We start from the raw sequence: 22,846 nt of genomic DNA, 5'->3' as shown, positions 1-22,846 counted from the left end.
GGAGCTTCTTCTTCCCCTTCTTCATTTTCATCCATACATGTATCACCTCTAGAGATATCGTTATCTTGGGAGTCAGACATCCTTGTGAAGTAGCTGTAACATCCACACAATACTCTACGTCAGCATATCGTCCATACAAGATGCAAACTTCGACAAAGTGATGGAATGAAGCAATTGGATTATAAAAATGCTCATACGAGCATCTACAAAATGGTAATTCTTAACTCTTACTTTTTCACGATTCCACTAGCGGCAGGGATTGTGATACAAAAAGTTAGCACTTCAAAACTTGCTCGTTTCTTCGAACCTACAAAAATGAGCAAAACTTTAATTTTCAAAAATCGAAACCTGATTTTCATAAAATCATGAACATAATTTTTCAACTGTGTGAACATTCACCATTGAGTTATGAAAAGACTCACACCAAGGCAATATTTCATCATAAATAATTGTCTACTTTTAATGATAATTCAAAATCAAAATTTGATTTTCAACAAAATAATATATATATAAAAACGTGATTTATTCACCTAATAAAAAATGTGTATATTTTGGACGTGAGAAAAACTCACGTAAAAACAAAACAAAAAAATTCGTGAACATGTCACGGTTTTTATATAAAAAAAAAATCTTTTTCCTTCCTACGATCGTCCGTCTTTGAAACGAAGATTTATTCTGATTTTATGAAAATTCATACATCAAGATAAAGTTTTGGTTTTCATGAAAGATCATAGACAAAATTTTATCACTAGACACAGGTCTATATATATAAAAAAAATCTTTCCTAAGTCAGGGATTATCGCTAGTTTCTTAAATTAACGATCGAACGAATGTACGTTCCTAAAACAAGGGTTTTCTACAAAACTCGCGCCTATGTATGCACATGTATATATAATTTAAACATGAACAACTCATGAATAACCTACAAACTTCTGTAAAAATAAAAAAAATTACCTGGTCGGTGCCGACCGGAATATGGCCGGACGGTGGCGGCGACGGTCGGCGGCGTTGAGCTCCGGCAAAATTTTCCTGCTTCCTTCCTTTGTTGCTGACGTGAAGGAGGTGAGGAGATGAAGGTGGTGGTCGTTTATGTGAATGAGAAATAAAATAAAAAAAGGAATTAATCCCTTTTATATCAAATTTTATTTCCAAAACCTAATTCCACAAGAATTTCCTTTCTTGGGCCCGGACCCGTGAATCCTAAATCGACCAAGGTTCCATCACCAAATCAGCGGTGCTACACAACTTTACGCTCATTAGACGATGCTCTATCATGCCACTGGGATCTTCGTTCAAGCCAAGGTTCACTCGTGCAATCGAAAATCCGGTAACATCTTATCTTACGACTAAGTTCAATTACTTATTTCGTCTATAACTATAAAATCACCATCCAGCGCTGACTGAGGAACATGACTGTCCCTCACTAAGTAGGGGACTTAATGTAGATGGTGGATTTTCGACAAAGTCTAAAACCGTAAAACCATAATTGTACACATTCATGATCCAGCAATCAAATGAGTGTTGAGGCTCATGTCTCTCATTGAAGCATGAAAACTCATGCCGCAAGAGTGTCTGACTGAGTTTATTGTCTCTCAGAGCATACATGAATATGCAGTCTCTCAGCTGAGGTAACGGCATATTTCATGAATACTGAGCAATTTCAGTAATTACCTTTTATATAGAATCGAAAGATTAGACGGTTCCTAGACAACTTGCCAGCTAGTATAGAACAATAACGTCTTCAGGATGTAACAATGTTTTCCCTGACTATATAAAAGAAATATGACGCTTCAACAAGCTCATATCGTCAAATTCTTGAATAATTAATTCTCTTAGATGGTCGTGCTAGTATAGAACCATCAATTAATTATTTCTAAATCATTAGATTCATTAACTGAATCCCTAGAAAATATTCTACATTCTTCATAATATTTCATTACTTCAATTCATGGTTCTTCTCAGCAGAATTCCATGAGTTAGTAATAGATATTCAATGTACAGGCATCTGAGCTGCTATCGAGTAAGCCCCGACCAAAATGGTGTAAGTGTATTCAGCAATAATGCACTAACGAGCACCCGAATGCACGAACGAGCATTCCAAAATACGAAGGAACGATGAACCTATGCAAAATAGGAAGAAAAAAAATAAAAATAAAATATTAGCTAAGGCGCTAGGGGACTGGGACCACCGGGCGACCAGTCATGTCGTGGCCAGTCCCATGTCTAATTCTTTATTTTATCATATTTTTATTATTTTTCCTTGATCTCATGAAAATCCCTTCATTTGAACAAAACTCCTTCGTTTGAGGAAACTCCTCAGTTTCATGGTGTTTCCTTCACACCAAGGAAATAATATAAAATTGGGAAAGGTGTCATGGGACCGGGTCTACTAGCCGGCTCGCTTTGCCCTAGTTTTGTCCGGTCCCACACCTCATGATTCCTTATTATTTTATTATTGTTATTTCCTCCATCTTATGAAACTCCTAAATTTCATGATATTTCTTTCAAATCATGAAAATAATATAAAATTAGGAAAGGTTCACGGGACCGGGCCACTAGCCAGTCGACCATGCCCTAGCCAAGGCCGGCCCCACACGTCCCTTATTTTATTATTATTATTGTTTCCTTCATCTCATGGAAACTCATTCACTTCAAGGAAACTCCTTAGTTTCAACAAACTCCTTGATTTCATGATATTTCCTTAAAATCATGAAAATGATATAAAATTAGGAAAAGTGCCACGGGACCGGACTTATTGGACGGCAGGCCATGCCTTAGCCATATCCGGCCCTACACTTTGTGATTCCTTATTTTATTATTATTATTTCCTTTATTGTATGAAATTTTCTCAGTTTGAGCAAAAACCTTGATTTCTTCATATTTTCTCAAAATGTTGCTCAAACGCGCATCAGAAAGTATCAAAATTCTCAGGACTGAGACAGGAACACTTTAGTTGCATGGGCATATTACCTTGACCGATCAAGGTTGGCCTTTTGGCTTGCAAGAAGCCGACCCCACGCATTCTCACCATTTTGACCTAATTTGTTCACATTAGGTTTAAAACTTTTCCAAACAACTTGGAATTTCACAAAACGATCGTCAGTCGATCCCATGACCAACCAGGGCCGGTTCCATGACCCCTTGGTCGGTCCTTCATTTTCTCATAATAAAGTTTTATTATCTAACGCTCAGATGAGCATTATTTTAATAAATGATTAAACCAGCATTTAATCATCCTTTCACCAACTGGTCTTCAAGAGACTTTAGTATTTGCTCACTCGAGAACCTGGGCGCTACATGGTCGACCCATCATCCCATGTAGCCGGTCCCTCCTTCACTCTGTGGTTGACTTTCAATAAATCATCAATTGATCGGCAATTGATCGAAATTAGGGTTTCGAATCCAAAGCTCATGATTCCGAGAAGATTCAAACACTAATATTTTTATGTTGATCCCATGATCAACATTTTGATTAATTATACTCGGTCCAGTTGCCAGTATTTTAAATTAATATTTTTATTTGGTTCTGCTACCAATAATTCATCAAACGAGCAACATTTGCTCAGATGAGCAATATTTGCTCAGACTAAAAAATATTAGTTCAACTATCAATATTCAACAATTCATCAAAGGAGCAATATTTGTTCACCTTAACTATCAACATTTATTCGATAACTATACCACTGTCTCAACAGACACGTTCAATTCATGAGTCCAGAACATTTGTTCGACTCAGCAATATAAAGACTCATCGTCTCATCAAGTAAGCAAATGACTAACTAAAATCACGAGACATCAATCGTGTCACATGGGGGATATCAACTAGGGTTTTGGTCTGGCGGTCTACAACACGTGTTCATACACGATGAGAATGTGAGCAAGTTGTGCAAACAGTTAGAGGAGTTAGCAAAGTAGCGGGTGGAAAATCAACCAAGTCTCTGCACGATGAGCAACTGGTTTTAACACGATTTCCACTTCCCCACTCTTTGACTCCAACAACTGTCACACTCCATGGGATAAATGTGTCTACAATTCTTGCAATATAAATAAGTCTCTGAATCATGATTGAAACAACAGACACTCTTTCGTCGAACGGACAAAAAGAGAACAAAAACTCAGCGTCTGAACAATTACTCTCAACAGAGCAAATTCAATCAATCAAAACTTATCTTATTTCTTCATGCAGAATACACAACACACCTACAATTTCAATCACCATTGATCTCACACATTTCTCAGCTTTCCTCCTACAGGTCGACCCATCCTCTCTTGTCACCGAATTAACTCTGGAACGACCATTGTCTTGGTTTATGCCGGAGTCCTACAAATCGATCTCTCGAATTCAAAGCACTCCCTTTTTGCAGTGCATCTGTGTGAGGTTAGATAGTTAGGTCGGTTCAAGGAGTTTCCTCCGCACGGTCGTCTCCTCAATTCCTTAAAAACCAGCAACTCGTTTAGCCCCATCTACACCATGATGTTGGATGCAGCAATGTACCACAGTTCTTGGACCACAAAACTACATTTTTTTGCAGGCATCCATAATATCATCAAAGGATTTAGGGTTTTTAAAAGCGAATATACCCCCAATCCAACTATACAGAATTTTCCCATAATTACAATGTCATAGAAGATGGTTCATTGAATCTTGTTCCATGTTACACAAATAGCATCTGGATGCAATAGACATTCCTCCTTTCTTAGCATTTTCATCTGTATTACAAGCACCTCTGCTTATCTTCCATACATTCCCTGAAGTTGAAGGATGAATACTTGATTTCCAGATTTTCTTAAACCACTTCAGTTTTGGTTGTTTTTTCCTAATAGCATTAACTGCACTTGAAACTGTGAAGTCCCCATTTTGATTACCAATCCAAATAAGTTTGTTTGTTTTCAGAGAGAGAGGAGGAAGATCTTCTATGTTGAAAAATGTGAGCATCTCCTCTGGTATAACCCAAGAATTATTCTGAATCAGATTGCTAACTTTCATGTTAATATGTTGTTGAATGTATTCATTTTCAGGAAATTGACTGAGTATACTGGATTCCAATATCCAGGGATCTTTCCATACAGAAATCTTATCCCCACTGCCAACTAACCATCTTGAATTGTTCTTAAAATCATGTAGAATCCATCTAATGCCAGGCCAAATAGAAGATTGCTTGTAGTAAGAAATCCAGTTGCCGTTCTGATCTTGAAATTTAGCTAAAAAGAATTTTGCCCAGTCTTCTTCAGAATTAACAATTTTCCATAGTAGCTTCATCGAGAGAGCTTTATTAATGTCTTTCAATTTCCTAATACCCAAACTCCCTTCCTCCAAAGGTGAGCATACTTTATCCCAAGAAATGGTAATGTATTTTCTTTCTTCAGCATTTCCACTCCAAAGAAAATTTCTTAGTATTCTTTCACAAGCATTAATTAGTTTTCTAGGATGTAAATTGACATATTATAAAGAGGGATACTACTGAACACAAATTTTATAAGGGTAACTCTTGCCTGAAAACTTAAGCAATATCCAATCCAACTAGCTAATCTTTTTTGAATCATATCTATAAAAGCCCATAAATGTTCAACTTTAAATTTTCCTTGAACTAAGATCACACCTAGATATGTATATGGGAAGGAAGATAATCTCATATTCGTCAGTTCAGCAATCTGATACTGTCTTATAGAAGTAGTACCATCTACAAAATATTTGCTCTTAGTAGCACTGACTAGTTGACCTAAAGCATTTTGGTATTCTAGCAGTAAGTTTTTAAGATGTACAAGAGTTGTTTTGCATCCATTACAAAATATGAATACGTCATCAGCAAAGAAAAGATGAGAAGGATAAATACCTCTTCTTATGACCATAGGCTGAATTTTCCTTTCTTGAATGAATTGATAAATTTTCCTGCTGAGAATATCTGTTGCTAAGATGTATAGAATTGGAGATAAGGGGTATCCTTGTTTAACTCCTCTACCCACACCAAAGTATCCAATAGGCCCACCATTGAGTAATATAGAAATCTTAGTAGTTTGCAATAACACAAGAATCCAATGAAAAAATTCATCAGAAAAGCCATATTTCTTCATAGCAGATGTTAAGAAATTCCAGCTAAGAGTGTCATATGCTTGGGATATATCTAGTTCAAGACCCACATTTCCTCCTCTCCTCTTAATATTCATTTCATTCACCATCTTAGATGCCAATAAGACTTGTTCCTAGATATTTCTCCCTTTGATGAAAGCACATTGTTGAGGGGAGATGATCTTTTGAATAATAGTATTCATTCTCAGGGTGATAATCTTAGTAAAGATTTTGAAGCAAAAGTTGCTAAGACCAATGGGTCTAAATTTACTGGAGTACCACCATTTTTTCTAGTGCTAGCACTGTTTGGGTTAGGATTTGTAATTGAACCTGACCTAACATCAACCATTTTGATGAATTGGGATTGCAACCGAGATATTAATCTCTCACTGTGGTCGCCAATCTGTTGATGGGTGAAAACGATTTGCTGGTTTTTTAGGAAAGCGGAGACTCGAGCATACGGGCGGAGACTCCTCGAACGAGAAAATTACCTAAAACTCAAACAGATGCACTGCGCGGAGTGCTTTAAGTTTGATAGATCAATCTGTAAGACTCCGGCCTAAACCATGAAAATGGCGGTTCTATAGTCAACTCGGTCACAAAGAGGGATGATGGTCGATCTGTAGGAGGGAAGCTGAGTAGTGTGTGTGAGATCAATGATGATAAAGAATGTGAATGTGTTGATGATTTCTACAAGTCTGTGAACTATTGAGTTCAGATGAGATAAGTTCTGATCGATTGAGTGATAATTTCTTGTTGGTTGAAATTGTTGTTGTTCAATCGTGGATTCATAAAATTATTTATATTGCAAGAATAGTAGACACATTGATCCCAGTAAATGTGACGGTTGATGCACCGAAAGAGTAGGAAAGTGGGAAATCGTGGTTAAATCAGTTCCAAGTCGTGCAGAGACTTGGTTGATTGTCCATCCACTACTTTGATAACTTCTTCAACTTCTTGCATGACTTACTCACATTTCTCATCGTGGGTGTACACACGTGCTGTAGGCCGCCAGACCAAAACCCTAGTGAATATCCCCCCATGTGACATGATTGATGTCTCATGAATGTGGAGTCTGCAAGGAAGACGTGTATTTAATTAGTCAGATGAGTCTTAGCCTTGATGATTCGAGCATAATGGACGAATGTGGTATGGTCTGAGACCCATGGATTGAGCATAAGGTGTCTGCTGGGACACAATGATGGAAAGACATTGACTCTTGATGAATTGTGGTATATCATTTTACCAGTTGAGGTAGAATAATGCACGGACGTTGAGTCTTGATGAATTGTGATATATCATTTTACCAGTCGAGGTAATAATGATATTTTGGTAATTTGGATCCAGCGTCCGATGAGATTGCTCGATCAAGGATTTATTTTGATATGTCGAGTGTTCAACAGGAAATCAAAGATATTGTTGAATTATGCAGAATGCTCATTTCTGATCTAATATATCATGAATGATCGAATAAGAAATTAGGAATAAAAAATATTGGATGGTCGTTTGTTCGAACCATGTTGCTCAGTCGAGAAAAAATGTTGGTAGCAGGACCAAACATTAAATATAAATTAAAATATTAATTGTTGGATCAATAGAATTGTCGAATGTTGATATTTTAATAAACATGAGGAAATTGCTCGGTCGAGCAATGGATAGTTGAATCAATAAGTTCTGAACCTAATTGATCGTGTATTTTGCTAACTTGAGCAATTTAGTGTTGATAGATGAGCAAAATAAATATTGTTAGTTTAAGAAAATATTGCTCGTTTTAGCAAATATTGCTTGTTTGAGCAATATTGCTCGGTTCATGAATTATTGGTAGTGGGACCAAATAAAATATTAATTAAAAATACTGATAGTTGGACCAAATATTGTATAATTAATTAGGATATTGATTGTTGGATCAACATTAAATTATTAGTGTTTGAACTTGCTCAGAATTATGGTTTGCAGAACATTTGGTTTGAAACCCTAATTTTGATCGATTGATCAATTGATGATTTACTGAAAATCAACCAAATGAGTGAGAGAGGGGCATGCTACATGGGATGATGTGACGACCATGTAACGTCTAGGTGCTCGAATGATCATGCACCAAAGTCCTTTGTAGACCAATTGATGAAAGGATGATTAAATGCTCGTTTAGTCATTATTAAAATAGTGCTCGTCTGAGCATTAGGTGGTAAAAACCTAATTATGAAGAGAGAAGGGACCGACCATTGGGTATGAGACCCTCCCTTGGTGGTCGTGGGACCAATTGATAGTCGATTTATCGAATTCCAAGTTGTTTGGAAAGAGTTTGAACCCAATATGAATTATGGAAGATTAATTAGGTCAAAAGCATAATAAGGCGTGGGACCGGCTTCTTCAAGCCAAGGGCCGACCTTGATCGGTCAAGGTGGCATGCCCGTGTCACCATATTTCCTGTGACTCAATTCTGAGAATTTTGGTATTTTCTGGTGCGCGTTCGAGCAATATTTTGGATTTTCGGAAGAGTTTAATCTTGACTGAAACTCTCGATTTTGCTTGAATGAGCAAGTAGAACTTTGCTCGTGCGGCCAATATTACGAGAGTATTAAAATAATAATATTTTAATATTTTCCGTTAGGAGCCCGGATGGTCGTATGACAATTTGGCTTTTTGGATTTTTGGTAGTTTGAGCAATATTTGAGAAATATGGAAAAACCAAGTTTTTGTTCAAACGAGGAAGTTTCATGAGATGCGAGAAGAAATAATAATATAAGGAATTAGGGAGGTGTGGGACCGACCATGGCCAAGGCATGGCCGGCTGGCCCGTGTGTCCGGTCCCATGCTCTTCCCCATCTTATATTATTATTTTTCATCATGTGAGGAAATATGGAGAAACTAGGAGTTTTGCTCAAACGAGAAAGTTCGCTCAAACAAGGAGTTTTCAAGAGACGGAAAATAATAAAATAAGTTAAAATAAAATAAAGGGAGAGGCGGGACCGGCCATGGCGGCATGACCAGCCGACCGATGGGCCCGGTCCCGTGCACCTCTTGTTTATTTAATTTTATATTATTTTCATTCTCTATTATGCATAGGTTTCCTCGTTCGCCCATATTTTTGAATGCTTGTTTATGCATTTTGGTGCTCACTTATGCATATTTGGGTGCTCGTTCGTGCATTCTTGTTACTTACACTCGCACCATTTTCTCGGTGCTGTCCTGAATGCCCGAAAAGTGAATATATATTACCAATCCATGGAATTCAGATGAGAATAATCCATGAAACAGAGTAATGGGATAGATTGAATATCCATTACTAATCCATTGAATTTAGCTGAAAATAAGCCATGAAACAGAGTAATGAGATAAAATAGATTAATTTCTAGGAATTCAATTGATTAATGTTGCGCTAGAATTAATCTTTGAATTGCTCAATACTAGCATGCAATATATGTCTAGGAGCATTTATTCGAGAATCGAGGTATGAGATGGTAGAGACATCATACTCGTTCTGTATAGTCAGGGAACATTGATACATCCTGAAGACGTTAATGCTCTATACTAGCATGGAGTATGCCTAGGATCCGTCCAATCATTATCGATTCCTATACAAAAGTATTGATGAAATATGCAAAGTGTCGAAATCTCAGTTAAGAGGCTTTACGAATCACATATTCATGTGTGCTCTGAGAGTGTGTACACTTAGTCAGAGATTGTGGAATAAGCTTTCACGAATCCTAAAATATGAGTTTCACATACACGTCTGAAGCCGTGTCAGAAATATGCAAGATCATGATTTTATGATTTAGCCTTTGTCGAAAATCTACCATCAACAATGGTGAAGCAAGCGATTGATATTAGGTTTTACGCGCTAAAAAGAAATACGTGGATACCCAGTACCCAACCTCAAGATGGGATGTACAATATGAGGTTGTCTTCATTTCATGGGATGGTAGAGTAGCGCTAACGGAAGAAGTCTCGAGGCTGGAATCATCTGTAGCTTCCTTGTTGTCAGTGATAGTTAGAAACTCAACTTCGGCAAGGTATATCTTTGGAAGTAGGTTGGCATCGCCTGAGCGGAGTAAGAAGCATGGTTGTAGTCTCTACTCTTGACGTGATGAATGAGCTTCTTAGTTGAATGAGAGTCTTGATAGAATCAAAGTGACAGTAGTGTCTGCCAAATTCAGTATTTATGAGACAAGTTGTAGTGAGCAGTCCCCAATCTATAATCGTAAGCCTGTTACAGATGGAGCGTAGAAACAAAAGTTTTGCTTCTTTCCGGCAATCTATTAAGAAAGAAAAGAAAAAAGAAGAGAGATGGTAAAAGGATGAAGTTTAAAGGACGTGCTTATAATTAAACTCTTTAAAACAAGTACCCTTATCCTAGAGATCTGGAATATATCGATCCAGCAACAATCTAATGGCGGGTGGATTGATAGCTTATAATTCAATCCCGCACTGCCTTGCGGGATAGCACTGGACAAAACCTATTTATGTGTAACCATGCATGTACACCCTGATCTCATAGGAAGTGGAAGTTGTGAAGGAGTGAAAAGGTGGAGATCGTGTGAAAGTGAGGAAACCGTTTCCCTATCATGGAGGGAAGACTGGATGGTTGCATACCCACTACTCCTTCACTTGTTAATTGTCTGCCTTTCCTGACACTTTCTATTAATAGGTGCATTGCACACCGCATTTTCGTATACCGCCAGACCAATACCCTGATGAACATCCCCCCATTTGTGACATGTTTGATGTCTCCAGTATTTTGGTAGAAAATATCACCTGGTCGTGACTTGCATAGTTATACCACTTGCATGAATAAGGTGTACCTGCAATGTTGAAGCCTACTTGCATAACTAGGCACACCTGTATAGTGAAACGCATATGACATGGAGCAAGCCATATCACAACTAGAGATGTGAAGCGTGATAGTTGCTGAGTGAGCCTGTAATACCCGGTATTTTTAGTTACGTTTTCGGGTTGGGTTATACCCAAATTAGCTAACCATGTGGTTTAAGTCGTTGTATTTTCCTTAGCCTAGCTGGGTTGTTTGAACTTATGGTGCGTTTTTTTTTTAGAATTCACAATTTCAAGGAATTCATTATCCCATGGATTACAAATTCTGGGATACATGTCAATCCCTCGTGTGTTTAGTAACTCAGTTAAAATTCCTAGGATTCGTAGAATTCTCTTGTTTTAAAGTTCATGCGCTGTTTGGCATTACCTTCAAAATCTTAAAATTGTATATAAATGGGATTTATAGTTAAAGAAAAGTAAGTCCATAAATATCTTGATCAGTTTCCCAGCAAATCTTAGGGGGGAGCGGTCGGACTCTATACAAAGGATTTGCTGGGAAAGTGATTCCCGTAGGAAATGTGATTCTAGGGATTTGGACAACCAGACATACAGGGGGAAACACAATTCCACCAAATCCCTTAAACCCATAAATCCTACCTTTAAAATTCTACATCCGAACTCACCATTAGATATTTAGAAATGCTTCTTCACATTGTTAGTAAAAGCATGGTATGAATAATCACTTACTTATAGTTTTGATAAATAAATAAAAAGAGAACAAAATTAAAGAATTGAAGAGACAATTAAATAAATAATGTAATAAATATTTTGATTAAATGAAAAAATAAATAAAATAATTAAGAAAAAAGAATATAATAATAAATATGAAGTATTATTATTATTGATAGGAGTGTTATTAATATGGGAATTAGTGTATGGTTTATAAAGGAATTAGAGAGAAAAAGAAAATAAGAAGTTTTATCCAAAAAGCTAGAGAGAAGGAGAAGGAGATGAGGCTAGGTTTTTAGAGATGAATTCTATGGAGAACTAAGAGGAGATTGTAGATAATAAAAGGTAGAATGTTGAAACCACTTTTTCTTTATCTTTCTTTGTTATACTTGATCTTAATTCTTATATCTTTAGGTTTTTGAAATTTATATATGTAATATTTGTGCATCTGATTGATTATCAGCCTTTGCATATTGGCAGATAATATGATTGGGTATATTTGGTTCAACTTTGAAGTTAATCCACCATGAACTCACCGTTGAATATTTGTTTTAATTTGGGTGATAGTTTCTGAATTTCTGGACAGTTTCACTTTGATATGGTTTTGGTGTGTTTAGGAAATCTTAATGATTTGTAATCTTGAAAAAAGTTGTAGCCATGTCTGATATCTTTCATTGTGCTTTGGATTTGTCAATTTTCAGGTTGTTATGAATTTATCATGAATTGGTTGGTAATGACATGTAATATGCCCAATTTTTAGGATGTCATTGTAAATTCAATATATAACGGTCGGTTTTATGTGAATTTTATATATGTTGTTTTTTATTGACTCAAGTATCCTCTTGTAAAGTATCAAGAAGATCAGATAAAATAATCACCCTGAAATGTATGATGTAAAGTGTGTGAAGTTAGTTTGTTTGTGTAAATGCCCAAAAGAAGCTCTTGTTGTTTTTCAAATGTTGTTAATCCATGGTTGCTTGTATTGTTTGTAAAAATGATTTAAAAATTAGAAATGCGTTCATGTTTTACCATTAGATGGAATATGGTTTCATGCTAAGGGAGGGTAATGATCCCCGAGAGTTAAATGGGTAATGATCCCCAGGTAGGAACTTGTGTTTCCTGACCATCGATGGCGGTTGTTCGTGCCGGATCACAAAAATGAAACGGGTAATAATCCCCGAGAGAAGATGGGTATGATCCCCATAGTAATTTTTGTTCCTGACCATCGATGGAGGTTGTCCATGCCGAGAAACGATAGGTGGGTCTACGAACCAAGGTTTTCGTACCATGATCTCATGGTTTGTTGGTGACAATATTAATTTGTGAATCGTGTGTTAAAATCTAAAATTAAATGATTTGTTGGAAACATAATTGGTGTTATGAACTCATGTGTGAAATTCAATTGGATGAACTGCTGAAAATAGTATTGGTGATATGAACTGATCATATGTTGAAATCTTATTGGATAAATTGTTGACAAAAATATTGGTAACATGAACTCATGATTGGACAAGTGAATTGGATGAGTTGGTGAAAAAATAATACTTGTCTGGCAATCTTGTTAGTTGAAAATATATATCATTGATTAATCGAAATTATGTCGTATTCTCATGTTGTTTAATATTTGTTTCGTTGATATTGTCATGCATGTTTTCAGATTGGGAATGCATTCTACTGAGCTGTCGTATCACCCCAATTAACATTCCTTGCAGATTTATTAGAGTTGCGCAGCGGAAGCTAGGAATGAGTAGCTTATTGATTGAATTGTTTACTTGTATTTGTTTGAAGTATAAATCGATATCAAATGTTTCATTTATAATATTGCTAAGGATAAATTTAACCTAAGAAATGATATTTTTCCTATTGATTAATTTGGTTATATTAATTTGATTTAAATAAAATTAAAAATAAAATTTTAAGTCTCTTCCGACCCGTAATGCTTCGAGTTCATATCTCCATATGGGTTTGACCCAAGTCCGGAACTAAGGGTGTTATAGGGCCCACCATCATGACATGTGAGAAGTGGTTATGAAGAGTGGAAGAATGAATACGTGACTATTCCATCAACTAATATGTATTGTGGGTCTTGTGTGTAAAACCTACATGTAGTGAAATATTTCGACCAATCACGTGCAAGCTAGGCAGCAGGTGGTCATAAGGGACAAGTCAAATTGTAAAAATGCGACTTTCCATGAGTAGTGCTCAAAAAATAGCACATGGTGCTTTAGGTTAAATAATTAAATTATGTAATCGATACCCTAAAAATATCGTTTATAAACGATGCACATGAAGCATCGTTTTCAAGGAAGCAGCTCAAAACATCGTTTGCGACAATTATTAGTCGTCGTTGACCTAATTAAGACCCTTATAGGCAACTCGACTAGCCTACTTTGGTCGATGATTTGGGACGGAGCAGGTAGGCTACGAGAGAGTTGATTGGCTGAAATAATAGAAGGGTCGCAGGTAGCTATCATGGAGCTTGGTCGGTCATGCCAGGAGAGGGCCAACCTTGTTAAATCGACCGGCCAAGTCGTGTGCCGTGATCATTCTGTGACTGACTTGGACGGTCAAGATTTCATTCTTTATATAAAGAGGCAGTTCGACTAGCCTATTTTGTTCAATGATTTGGAGCGGAGCAGGTAGGCTAGGAGTGATGTGATTGGTCGAGGCAATAGGTGGGTGACCGGTCATCACAGCAACATCATATTTGCCGATCATGTAAGAGTTTAGGTTAGCCAATTGAGTCGTCCAAGTCGTGTGGTCGTGATTAATTTGCGAATGGCTTGGGAAGAAAAGATTTATTCCTTAAGAAATCAAGCAGCTCGACCAGCCTACTTTAGCTAACAATTTTAAAGCGGAGCTTGTAGCAAGATGCGACGTGATTGGACAATAGAAAATAGAGGTGCATGGAGTCCAATATGAAGCAAGGTTGGTCTTCCATGGTGGGGGGTAGGGGGGTGATAAGTGCATAATTCATATGATTTTAGTGTTCATTCCATACTTGTTTTAGCTAATACTCTTGCATATTTTCGTATTATTACTCTTGTTTTCTCTTATTTGTCTCTATTAGGTGAATCATCCAAAAAGTAGCTACAAAGTGCTAAAAATATCTAAGAAGATAAGTATTCCAAGTATCCAAGTTCCCAAGTTCGAGAGAAGCTGAAGAAGTGCGACGAAATGAGCAAAACGCTCAAAATCAAGAGACGGGCCAAATACTAAGCTTAACTCACTCAAATTCAGGATTTATTATTACCATATTGAAGATAATTGAAAGACCAAAATAATGCAAAAATAATGAGGTCATTCTGAGTTCGGACGAAGAAGTTGTGGGCAAAACAAGCTTTTTGTCGAATACCAAAGACAGGAAAGTTTGCAAACCAGTATGCAAACGGGAGTAACTAAAAATCCAGTTTGAAAACTGGTATGCAAACTAATTCCCATGGATATTATTACAAAATTTCAGTTTGCAAACCGGTATGAAAACTATTGAAGGCTAAAATTGACGTAGGGTCTTTCCTTCATAATTTCGGGTCGGGTTCCTGAACCGACGGAAATACTTGAAGGCCAAGAAATGTAAACCTACATAAATAGGTATTAGGTCATGAATAAGATATCATCAAGGGGTCATGAAATTGTAAGTCTTGGAGAGGAGAAACTACACACGGAGTGCAAGCTAGGTTACAGAGCGATTCATCAATCGTAACGATATATCTAAACTTTTTTTATATGTATATCGTGGATGTTACTACATCCATAAACCCATACTTGATTGAGGATGAATTCTAAGTTGTAAACTTGATTTGTTTAATATATGAATCTATTTTGATTTCTTCATGTGATTATCGTTGTTTCTGTTAGAGCGTAGCTCGGTCGACCTCGCATGCGTTGCTATATCAAGCATGTTTGTCAATGTTAGTGATCAAAACTATGAGTCTTGATTTTTAGTCTACATAGCTAAGTCTCAGACTAGGATAGAAAAGTTTAGTGGAGCTCAAGGACTTCATGGCGATTCATCATACAACGACGAAGATCTACTCAAGGAACCGTGGAACTTCATCAACAAAAAGGTATGTGGAGACTTGAACTTATCCATCACTCAAAAGTCTATCTATTCTATCTCCTACTTCTTATGAGACAAAAATTTGTATGCTATATAGACTGGATCATACACATTTGACATTTCGAGCTGAGTATTCACTACTTTTCTTTTTCTCGAAATCGTGTGTTGGTAAAGTGTTTCGCTTTGATCAAGTTTATCTTCACCTAGTGACGAACGTCATGAAAAGTTTCAATTACTTTGAGAATTGCTCTGATGTGAAACAGTCTGTGAATAACGGCTATATAAAGTCCTCTGAAAATGTCTCAATAATTGGAATGAGAGTTTAGATTACATAACCATGTATTCCTTAATCCGAAGTTTTCGAACTTTGTTGATTGAGAGAAACCAGAGGAATTGGCTTTGCCAAGTCCGCGAACCCAGTCCGCGAACTGACGGAAGTTTTCTTGCCGAGAATTTCTGCTGGGATTTTTCAAAAACTCGTTTGCGTGTTTAGTCCGCGAACTGGCGGAAGTCTCTTTGCCGAGATTTTCTGCTGAGTTTGGAAAATTCTGTCGGTTGCCTTAAGTCCGCGAACTTGTTTGTGAGCTTATGCGATTATGATCTAAAGATGTGCTCTGAACATGAAACTTAAATTACTAAGGAATGCTTTATGCAAACCGTGGCTATAAAGTTCATGAGCCGATTCATCGAATCGAATCATCTTTGTTTCAATTGTGTCTTGTGTAGTTACATAAGATCTCATAGCAATTGAACAACTCTCTAACTAGTTCATTTGAGTCAATTAAACTAGTTATGGTGAAGAAGAACTAGGTTAATATGAAATACTCATATGGTTAACCTTTTGGGTTACTATGTTGAACCAACATACACGTACACGTTTGAGTATGGCTTTCACAAACCCAGTAAACGTCTACCCAAGTGTGTGTGACAAGCTAAGTTTTTGATATAACGGTTGAGAAATATTAGCTTGAATCTAAATCAGGTTTTCATCTAACGGTGAATGTGGATTGCTTTGTAACTAAGGCAAAACCCTGATTTGAAGGCTATATAAAGGAGACATCTAGCATTGTACAAAACTAATCCCCACACATATGTGTGATACTAGTGCGCTCGTTAGAGTCGATTCTCCTTTAGCCTTTGGTTTTCTTCTCTAAAACCAGGTTAACGACTCAAAGACTTCATTGGGATTGTGAAGCCAGACCGATACTACTTTTATCGTAGTTGTGTGATCTGATCTTGCATCTTCTATCGTACGAGTACAATCTATTGATTGGCTTGAGATCGTGAGAGTTCTCCGATAGGCAAGATAAAGAAGTCACAAACATCTTCGTCTCACTGTTTGTGATTCCTCGACAAACCGCTTGTGTAGTCAAGAAGGATTGTTGAGAGGTGATTGATTAATCTAGACTGTTCTTCGGGAATATAAGATCGGGTTATCAATTGGTTCATGTTCGCCTTGATTTTATATCTTAAGAAGGAACAAAACCTAGGTTTTTTCTGTGGGAGACAGATTTATCCTTTGATAGACTTTTCTGTGTGAGACAGATTTGTTTATTATCAAGTCTGTGATTTTGGGTTGCAGCAACTCTTAGTTGTGGGTGAGATCAGCTAAGGGAATCAAGTGCGTAGTGTCCTACTGGGATCAGAGGCGTAGGAGTATAACTGTACCTTGGATAGGTGGGAGACTGATTGGGGTTCAACTATAGTCCAGTCCGAAGTTAGCTTGGAGTAGGCTAGTGTCTGTAGCGGCTTAATACAGTGTGTATTCAAGCTGGACTAGGTCCCGGGGTTTTTCTGCATTTTCGGTTTCCTCGTTAACAAAACTTCTGGTGTCTGTGTTATTTCTTTTCCGCATTATATTTTATGTAATTGAAATAATACAGGTTGTGCGTTAAGATCATCAATTGGAAATCCAACCTTTGGTTGTTGATTGATATTGATTGATCCTTGGATATTGGTCTTTGGTACCGTCCGAGTTATTCCTTGTGTTTGATTAAAGACTCTCTATTGTTTTAGCTTGAGTAAATCAAAACAAGTGAGAGATATTGACTCTTTGAGATACTTTAATCTAGATTGAGTCTGTCTGTCTAGTTGATTCTCTAGCAAAGTATTTCGGAGTTAGTCCATACAGATTTATAAGCGAAATATTGGGTGGTGTTGTTAGACCCACGCTTTTTCAATTGGTATCAGAGCAGGTAAACACACCAAGACCTTATCAGTCTGTGTTTGTAGCGATCTGACTCTATGGACAAGAGTATTATCTCTGACAACGCAACATCAGTACAGGGTAGCTCAGATAAGTTTCAAAGAACTGAAACCACTGAGGAAAACTCCTCCACGTCTCCTTCAGCCGAATCCGCATTCAATTGGAGAAAATATCTTGATGAACAGTTGGATGATCTCTCGGATGATAGTGATTCAGAAGAAGGACAGAGTCTTGATGAGGAAGTTTCTCAATACATCAAGTTGTTTAATCGTTAATTGAAGAAACAAGGACAATTGCTTGCTTAAGAAAGTACGTGGGTCCTCTCTATCAAGAAAACAGAAAGTTGAGAAAAATCTTCAAAGGTTATGATGGTGGATACAAACTGTTACAATCTACCGTTAAAGATCATGAAGAAGAGGTTCGCTCAAAAAAAATTTGAATGTGATAATCTTCTTCGTAACCTCTGTATGTTAAAAGAGAGACTTGCCGAAACCGAAGCAAGATGTGAATCTCAACAAAAATGTTTCAGTGACAAAGAACGCAGTCTTCTTACCAAAGAGAAATCCTTGGAAACCAAACTCACTGCTGCTTTTAATAAGGTAAAATCACTGGAACAGAATCTAAATAGGTTCGGTTCTAGCTCTACAAAACTGTCTTCTATGCTGGGAGCCTGTAAAGAACATCATACTAAACGTGGTCTGGGATATAAAGGAATAGACGCTCCTAACAGTGGTAAGATTAAGTTTGTTAAAGCTGTTAATATTTCTCCATGTGAAGAACCGGTGTCAGCTTGCAAAAACAAGGATTCTACTTCTTCTAAATCTGCTCAAAAGAGAACTACTGAACGTAAGTCCTTCAACTGTTATTACTACGGAAACAAAGGACACTCTGAGCGAAGGTGTCGTCTTCGGATAAGGAATGAAAAACTTCACAACATTCTTACTTGGATGTCTAAAGAAGTTGTTAAACCTGTATCACAGATTGGAATCAACCCTGCTCGGCCTCAAGGGATATACTGTGATAAGGCTTTTCCTAATTATGTTTTCAAACCGAAGGATGCCTACAATGGTGGAAGGAAAAACACCAAAAGTGTGACAGGTGTTGTAAATCAGTCTGAAAAGAGAAAAAGGAACAGGAGAAAGAAAAGCGAGTTAAGTTCTTCTAATCCTCTCAAAAAGGACTGTTAATTCAAGTCTTCCAACTCAGATTTTCTGCACGTCAACAATAGGGTGTCTGATCTGAAGATCTGTATAAACAACCTAAGACGGAATATCAAGAAAACATGGAATGCTGTTAGCACAGGTACTTCTAAATCTTCTCTTGATAATGCTTCTTCAACTATACCAGGTAGCTTGATAAATACCGATGAAAAGGAAAAATAAGAAGTAAATAATGATGAGCAAGATGCTCATCTTATTACACCCTGACATGTTCATGTTGCATCTCTTTTAATTATGTTTAGTTAAAAAGGGATGCTCATGATTCTCAGGATTTTCATCTTGAGAAAGCTGTCAGGATTGTACTGCATTCGATGTTACTTTATTCTGTTTGATCCTCAACATCTATTTCTTTTTGGGCTTCTTTGGTCTATCTTAGGCTCGTTTCTCCAGTATACGCACCAAACCTCACGAATGGCATGTTTCCTAGGGTTTGATGGAATTCCTTATATATATTATGTGTTCCAGAAGTGCAAAAAGATTTTCTAAAAGTCTTTTTGGTGCGCAATGGATGGAAGAAACAAGGTTGATAATGTTAAGCTTTGTCCTATTGATATCTCGTGCTTTCATGCTCTTGATCATGAAAACGAAGACAAACTACCAGTTCAGATTTCTTCACAACTGGTAGGAAATCTTCTTGGAGACTTAAAGGTCATTCGATAACAACTCAGTATTGCAACAAGGAACCTTGACTACCTAAAAGGCGAACTAAGGAAGGCAACTTAGGAACTCATTCTTATTCAATCACTGGTTGCAGACAGGATTTAGTTTTTCGTCTGATCTTGGTTCTAGTTTGTTTCCTAGTATGTCTTCTTTTTGAATTAGTTGGAAGAATAACTAGAGCTTTGAATAACGAAGATTGTGACTACACATAGCTATTTTTGTTTTCATCTTCTTATTTTATTTTTTTAGGTTTATTGGTTTTTAAATTCTAAAAATATTTGGAGGATGATATTATTGCAGTATTAATCTGTTTTGAAGTATTGCAATATTTTTATGGGATATGTATTGTTTGCGTCCGTGAAATTGAAGGTCCCATATTGTGTCAAAAGTAAAGTCGTTCATAAATTGATGTTCGTATTGATGAAAGGACGAATGGACTTTTGACAATTACAAAAGTTATGCCTATGCAGTCATTTATTTGATGGAAAATAGGATGAAATCTTTTGTTTGAAAAGGATAAAGTTTATTATGTCATTATGCAAATAGTGATGGAAAATAGAATAGATCCTTGTATGTTATCCATGGTATTGATCTTCACTGATCCATTTTGTTATGTTTTACCGTGAAGGCTCCATTGTGTATCATATGTTGATCACCTTACAACTATGTCGATTAATATTGGCCTTGTTGGTTGTTCCATGAGATGCTATATGTTGAGCATTTTTGAACTAAATTAATCATCTTGATTGGTTATTTAGTTATTTGCTCTGAAAGTCTTCTTTTGTCGAGAAAAATCTTTTGACAATTAAATTGATTGCTTCGGTGATTAGTTTAGTTGTGTATTCCAATTAGATTAATTATAGGTTCTCTTGTAATTAATCTAGTTGATTTTTTCATATGTTCCACAAGTTCTTGTGTTGAGTATATGAACGGCTATATCAATCATGTTCCATTAGTTGATGTAGTCGTATATTCCGTAAGGTTTTCCTTATGTTGAGTATTTGAACGATTAAGGTAGTCATCTCCGTGTGGTTATCTTAGTCGTAGCTCCGTGAGTTTTCTTATGTCGAGCACAATCAATTAAATTGATCACTTTTGTAGTTTGATTTAGTTGCGTATTCCGATTAAATTAATCATGGGTTTACTTGTGATTAATTTGGTTTGAGTTTTGGATATAAAAAATCATTTCCATGGTTTTTGGTGTCCAATTAAAAATCCTTCTTTTCTTTCGAAATTAAGGTCGCTCTTGTTGTTCTTTCGGGAATGACATCAAATGGGGGAGAGTTCTTTCGAACTTGTGCTTAATGGTAATATCTTGCGGGTGGGCAGCTGTGGAATTTTATAGGGGTTATCTTGTATCTTAAAACTCCTTGATGAATGCATTTAGCTTTGGCTTTATGATTGCATCTAAATTAAGTTGGTATGTATTTTTCTTTTAGTCTATGAAATGTCTCTTGTGGAAATTTCATTATGATCCCGTTCTTTTACCTTTGCCAATTTTATTGACAAAAAGGGGGAGAAATAATGTAGTTCACACTACAAATACATATGGTTTTCAGATCATTGTGTAAGGGGGAGTGGTTTCCATGATCGAGATGGAGTATTGACTAAGGGGGAGTGATACATATCACCATAGTATTGTTGTTAAAGTCGTGATGCAATTGGAATTTGATGTTACATAATGATACTATGACACTGTATAATAATGATCGAGAATCTCGATTTCTCTCATTGTTATAGCTACGGATCTTCAACAACGGTGGTGCTAAACTTACAACCTTTGGGATCATTGGAGTACTTGGAAGGACGAAGATTTCAAGGAATGTTGAAGATTAGACTATGGAATAGGAGCCACTAAAGTTTATCTTTTTTGTATTCCATATGTATTAATAGTTTTGTCACTAAAATTGACAAAGAGGGGATTGTTAGAGCATAGCTCGGTCGACCTCGCATGCGTTGCTATATCAAGCATGTTTGTCAATGTTAGTGATCAAAACTATGAGTCTTGATTTCTAGTCTACATAGCTAAGTCTCGGACTAGGATAGAAAAGTGTAGTTGAGCTCAAGGACTTCATGGCGATTCATCATACAACGACGAAGATCTACTCAAGGAACCGTGGAACTTCATCAACAAAAAGGTATGTGGAGACTTGAACTTATCTATCACTCAAAAGTCTATCTATTCTATCTCCTACTTCTTATGAGACAAAAAGTCGTATGCTATATAGACTGGATCATACACATTTGACATTTCGAGCTGAGTATTCACTACTTATCTTTTTCTCGAAATCGTGTGTTTTGGTAAAGCGTTTCGCTTTGATCAAGTTTATTTTCACCTAGTGACGAAAGTCATGAAAAGTTTCAATTACTTTGAGAATTTATCTGGCGCGAAACGGTCTGTGAATAACGGCTATATAACGTCCTCTGAGAATGTCTCAATGATTGGAATGAGAGTTTAGATTACATAACCATGTATTCCTTAATCCGAAGTTTTTGAACTTTGTTGATTGAGAGAAACCGGAGGAATTGGCTTTGCCAAGTCCGCGAACCCGGTCCGCGAACTTAGTCCGCGAACTGACGGAAGTTCTCTTGCCGAGAATTTCTGCTGGGATTTTCCAAAAACTCGTTTGCGTGTTTAGTCCGTGAACTCAGTACGCGAACCTAGTACGCGAACTGGCGAAAGTTTTTTTGCCGAGATTTTCTGCTGAGTTTGGAAAATTCTGTCGGTTCCCTTAAGTTCGCGAACTTGTTTGTGAGCTTAAGCGGTTATGATCTAAAGATGTTCTATGAACATGAAACTTAAATTACTAAGGAATGCTTTATGAAAACCGTGGCTATAAAGTTCATGAGACGATTCATCGAATCGAATCATCTTTGTTTCAATTGTGTCTTGTGTAGTTACAAAAGATCTCATAGCAATTGAACAACTCTCTGACTAGTTCATTTGAGTCAATTGAACTAGTTATGGTGAAGAAGAACTAGGTTAATATGAAATGCTCATATGGTTAACCTTTTGGATTACTATGTTGAACCAACATACACGTACACGTTTGGGAATGGTTTTCACAAACCGAGTAAAAACGTCTACCCAAGTGTGTGTGACAAGCTAAGTTTTCGATCTAACGGTTGAGAAA

This window comes from Papaver somniferum, chromosome 7 (assembly GCF_003573695.1).
Source record: "Papaver somniferum cultivar HN1 chromosome 7, ASM357369v1, whole genome shotgun sequence".
In the NCBI taxonomy this organism is placed as follows: domain Eukaryota; kingdom Viridiplantae; phylum Streptophyta; class Magnoliopsida; order Ranunculales; family Papaveraceae; genus Papaver; species Papaver somniferum.
Note: the sequence above shows the minus strand (reverse complement) of the source record.